This window comes from Cervus canadensis, chromosome 4, assembly GCF_019320065.1.
Source record: "Cervus canadensis isolate Bull #8, Minnesota chromosome 4, ASM1932006v1, whole genome shotgun sequence".
In the NCBI taxonomy this organism is placed as follows: domain Eukaryota; kingdom Metazoa; phylum Chordata; class Mammalia; order Artiodactyla; family Cervidae; genus Cervus; species Cervus canadensis.
This window is the reverse complement of record NC_057389.1, coordinates 2,868,049-2,874,085: the sequence shown is the minus strand read 5'-3', so window position 1 is coordinate 2,874,085 and position 6,037 is coordinate 2,868,049.

Here is a 6,037-nt window from a genome sequence, read left to right as displayed (position 1 = left end):
TGGTGCACTGGGAAGACCAAGAGGAGTCGGGTGGAGAGGGAGATGGGAGGGGGGATCGGGATGGGGAATAAGTGTAAATCTATGGCTGATTCATATCAATGTATGACAAAACCCACTGAAATGTTGTGAAGTAATTAGCCTCCAACTAATAAAAAAATTAAAAAAAAAATCAGAAAACAAACAAACAAACAAAAAGTATAATAAGAAAGATAGGCCGCTGACAATAATGATGAGAGAGAAAGAGAATTCCTAACACCACTTGTAGAAATGATGACATCACATAAATTCTTCATTTGTTAAAAACATAGCAGAATAGTATTAACTTTCTGCCAACAAATTGAAAAGTCAAATAAAATAGACAAGTTGATTGAAAAAACACAACCTTTTTCAAAAAATGATATAAGAGGAAATAATATATGACTATCACTAAATATAAGTAATCAAATTTCTATTTAAAGCTCATCCCATAAAAAACTCCAGGCCAAAATGGCACCATTAATGAATTCTCCTAAGCATTAAAGGACAAAATAATATCAATCTTATACAAACACTTCCACAGAACAGAAAACAACAGTCAGCTTATTTTCTGAGGCCATCATAATCTTGAGAACAAAAGTCTATATGAATATTACAGAAAAGAAAAATTATTCAATCTCTTTCATGAACATAGATGTAAAATAATCCTAAACAAAATGCTAGCAAGCCAAATCCAGTGATATACAAAAAAGAAACATATAGCATGGTTAATGATGTAAGTTTGGTTTACTTATACAAGAAACAATCAATATAATTCATTGCATTAAAAGAATATTATATATCAGAAGAAGAATTAAAAAACTTGATGAAATTTAATACCCAATTAAAAAAAAAAACCTCTCAGCAAAATAGAAATAGAAGGAAACTGCCTTAATTTAACAAAGTCTATCTATTAAAAAAGTTTCCCTGTTGGTTCAGCAATATAGAACCTGCTTGCAATGCAAGAGACATGGGTTCGATCCTCAGGTAGGGAAGATCCCCTGGAGAAGGAAATGGCAACCTACTCCAGTATTCTTGCCTGCAAAATCCCATGGAGAGAGGAGCCTGATGGGCCACGTCCATGGGGTTGCAAAAGAGTTGGACACGACTTAGTGACTAAACAACAGCAAATATAAGATGACTAATGCTTTGCAAGTTGTTGAATGTAAACAAATTAACTACTTAAATACATATAACTAAAAGTAATTTTTCTGAAAAAATTTTTTGTTAACCCTTTTATCACACTTATTTTATTCCTTATTTAAATATCCTCTGGAACTTTATTTTGTGTTCATAGTTCTACATAGTCCTAAGAGTTGGACGTGACTTAGTGTAAACAGCAACACCAACATCTATTTTAAAAGCCTGTAGCAGGCCAATACCACTGATGAACATAGATGCAAAAATCCTTAGCAAAATTCTAGCAAACAGAATCCAACAACATATGAAAAAGATCATACATCATGACCAAGTGGGTTTTATCCCAGGGATGCAAGGATTCTTCAATATCTGCAAATCAATCAATGTAATACATTACATTAAGAAATTAAAAAATAAAAAACCATATGATTATTTCAATAGATGCAGAGAAAGCCTTTGACAAAATTCAACATCCATTTATGACAAAAAGCCTCAAGAAAGCAGGAATAGAAGGAACATACCTCAACATAATAAAAGCTATATATGACAAACCCTCAGCAAATATTATCCTCAATGGTGAAAAACTGAAAGCATTTCCCCTAAAGTCAGAAACAAGACAAGGGTGCCCACTCTCACCACTACTATTCAACATAGTTTTGGAAGTTTTGGCCATAGCAATCAGAGCAGAAAAAGAAATAAAAGGAATCCAGATTGGAAAAGAAGAAGTAAAACTCTCACTGTTTGCAGATGACATGATCCTCTATGTAGAAAACCCTAAAGACTCCACCAGAAAATTACTAGAGCTAATCAATGAATATAGTAAAGTTGCAGGATATAAAATTAATACACAGAAATCCCTTGCATTCCTATACACCAACAATGAGAAAACAGAAAAAGAAATTAAGGAAACAATTCCATTCACCACAGCAACGAAAAGAATAAAATACTTAGGAATATATCTACCTAAAGAAACAAAAGACCTATATATAGAAAACTATAAAACACTCATGAAAGAAATCAAAGAGGACACAAATAGATGGAGAAATATACCGAGTTCATGGATCAGAAGAATCAACATAGTGAAGATGAGCATACTATCCAAAGCAATCTATAGATTCAATGCAATCCCTATCAAGCTACCAACGGTATTTTTCACAGAACTAGAACAAATAATTTCACAATTTGTATGGAAATACAAAAAACCTCGAATAGCCAAAGCAATCTTGAGAAAGAAGAAGGGAACTGGAGGAATCAACCTACCTGACTTCAGGCTCTACTACAAAGCCACAGACATCAAGACAGTATGGTACTGGCACAAAGACAGAAATATAGATCAATGGAACAGAATAGAAAGCCCAGAGATAAATCCACATACCTATGGACACCTTATCTTTGACAAAGGAGGCAAGGATATACAATGGAGAAAAGACAATCTCTTTAACAAATGGTGCTGGGAAAACTGGTCAACCACTTGTAAAAGAATGAAACTAGAACACTTTCTAACACCATACACAAAAATAAACCCAAAATGGATTAAAGATCTAAACGTAAGACCAGAAACTATTAAACTCCTAGAGGAAAACATAGGCAAAACACTCTCCAACATAAACCACAGCAGGATCCTCTATGACCCACCTCCCAGATTATTGGAAATAAAAGCAAAAATAAACAAGTGGGACCTAATTAAAATTAAAAGCTTCTGCACAACAAAGGAAACTATAAGCAAGGTGAAAAGACAGCCCTCAGATTGGGAGAAAATAATAGCAAATGAAGCAATGGACAAAGAATTAATCTCAAAAATATACAAGCAACTCCTGCAGCTCAATTCCAGAAAAATAAAAGACCCAATCGAAAAGTGGGCCAAAGAACTAAACAGACATTTCTCCAAGGAAGACATACAGATGGCTAACAAACACATGAAAAGATGCTCAACATTACTCATTATCAGAGAAATTCAAATCAAAACTACAATGAGGTACCAATTTCACACCAGTCAGAATGGCTGCTATTCAAAAGTCTACAAGCAATAAATGCTGGAGCGGGTGTGGAGAAAAGGGAACCCTCTTACACTGCTGGTAGGAATGCAAACTAGTGCAGCCGCTATGGAGAACAGTGTGGAGATTCCTTAAAAAACTGGAAATAGAACTGCCATATGACCCAGAAATCCCACTGCTGGGCATACACACTGAGGAAACCAGAACTGAAAGAGACACGTGCACCCCAGTGTTCATCACAGCACTGTTTATAATAGCCAGGACATGGAAGCAACCTAGATGTCCATCAGCACGAATGGATAAGAAAGCTGTGGTACATATACACAATGGAATATTACTCAGCCATTAAAAAGAATACATTTGAATCAGTTCTAATGAGGTGGATGAAACTGGAGCCTATTATACAGAGTGAAATAGGCCGGAAAGATAAACACCAATACAGTATACTAATGCATATATATGGAATTTAGAAAGAAGGTAATGATAACCCTGTATGCGAGACAGCAAAAGAGACACAGATGTATTGAATAGTCTTTTGGACTCTGTGGGAGAGGGTGAGGGTGGGATCATATGGGACAATGGCATTGAAACATGTATATTATCATACGTGAAACAAATCACCAGTCCAGGTTCGATGCATGAGACAGGGTGCTCAGGGCTGGTGCACTGGGATGACCCAGAGGGATGGGATGGGGAGGGAGATGGGAGAGACACATGGGATGTTCAGGATGGGGAACACACGTACACTTATGGCGGATTCATGTCAATGTATGGCAAAACCACTACAATATTGTAAAGTAAAATAAAGAAAAAAAAAAAAAAGCCTGTAGCTAGCTTCAGAATAAATAGTGAAAGACAAAATACACTCTCTTGAGGTCGGGAATGAGGCCAGGACATCTGCAACCTATACTTTTATTTGACATTTTCTCAGAGGTTCTAGCCTGGGCAATAAGTCAAGAAAAATAGGAAAAAGATGTCAGGATTGGAAAAGTCACTGTCATAATTCACAGTCATAATAGTCCAAACTTGGAGACAACGCACAAGTCCCTCAACAGTGGAACGGACAAATGCATTGCAGTATATTCATGTAAAGAGATACTATGCTGCAGTAACAAAGAGCAGATGACTGATACACGTAAAAACTTGGATTAATCTCACAGATGTTTATGTTAAGGAATGAAAAAGCAAAAACCAAGTAGTATATAATTCCATTCACATAAAATTCAAAAACACTTAAGACTAATCTGTGGTATTAGTGTGAATGGCGGCGACCTTTAGAGTATGACAGTATTGGCGTCTGGTCGGGTTGCTTCTGTGCAGTGAAGGTTCCATTTCTGACTTCTGTGGTAACTACAAAGGTATATTCATATAACAGAGTTAATCAGACAGGACAATTATGACTTTTACACGTTTGCATAGATGTGTATTACATCCATAAAATTTTGTTTGAATAAACCTAATGGGGAGGCAGACAGGAGCACTTCCCAGTTAAAGGGATCGCAGAACAACAAGATTATTTTCCATTTCTATTTTTTTTAACCCCAAATAATAAATAGCATAATTCTGACAGAATTAAATAATGGAAACAGACAACTTTGTATTAGTTTTTATTTCTCTCATCAGAAAGGCAGAGTGTAAGCTAATAGCACATTACAGGAAAATACTTTATAGTATTTATAATATTTATATTTCCTTTGCACTTTATTGAGTTTCTTAAATGTGTATTCAAGGAGGTTGTGACTATTTCCTTGGGAATACTATATTCTTAGAAGGAAGCAAGGGAAGTATTTCTGGTTCAGTCACATTTGTGATGCTACTGAAGAGTGTCCAGTAGATAAAAATTCATATGCCATGGAGATAAAAGTGTTTGCTATAAAACAAGCAAACAAGAAATGCATCATTTTAGAATTAGGATTTAAGTGTCCCTGTAACTAGCAGGAGCTTTCTAAAACTGGTTAAAAAAGGGTAGCGAGAATTGAATGATAGGAATGAGGTTAGTGAAAGGTCTTGAGCAAGCATGAAACACAAATGGAACTAAGAATAACTTTCTCTAAAAATGAAAAATAATACAATTTTGGGACAGAGAATTTAGATGGTATACGAAGGAATAGAAAGAAAACAAAAATCATCCATGGTCCCACCACCCAGAGGTCAATGCCTACCTGTTGTTAGAATTTACTTTCTTGGTTTTATTTAAGCAGGCTCTACTGTATTACAACAAGCTATCTACCTTTACCTTTATGCTTGGAACACATTCCCATCTTGTTGGATACTGCCATCTACTTAATGGCTTTAAATTCTTCATACAATCAATCGCCTGGGTGGATTTTTTAAAACAGAGCAACCTGGATCTTACTCCCAATCTACTGATTCGGTTCTTTCCTTACAGAGACCTAGACATGGGCCTTTTGAGAAAGTTTCCCACTAGATCTCAATTCAGAACCAGGAATGAGACTATTCTTTGACTCCTCTTTTTCGTTTTTAAATTAGAATATGATTGCTTTACAGTGCTGTGTGTTTCTGCTGTGACACTGAGCATCAGCCACGTGTCCACATATGTCCCCCCCCCCATCATCACGGGCGCGGGGCTGAGCCCCGTCTATGCAGCAGCTCCCCCTGCCCCCCCCACCCCCATCATCACGGGCGCGGGGCTGAGCCCCGTCTATGCAGCAGCTCCCCCTGCCCCCCCCACCCCCATCATCACGGGCGCGGGGCTGAGCCCCGTCTATGCAGCAGCTCCCCCCGCCCCCCCCCCCCATCATCACGGAGCGCCAGGCTGAGCCCCGTCTATGCAGCAGCTCCCCCCCCCCCACCCCCATCATTACAGAGCGCCGGCTGAGCCCCGTCTATGCAGCAGCTCCCCCTGCCCCCCCCACCCCCATCATCAC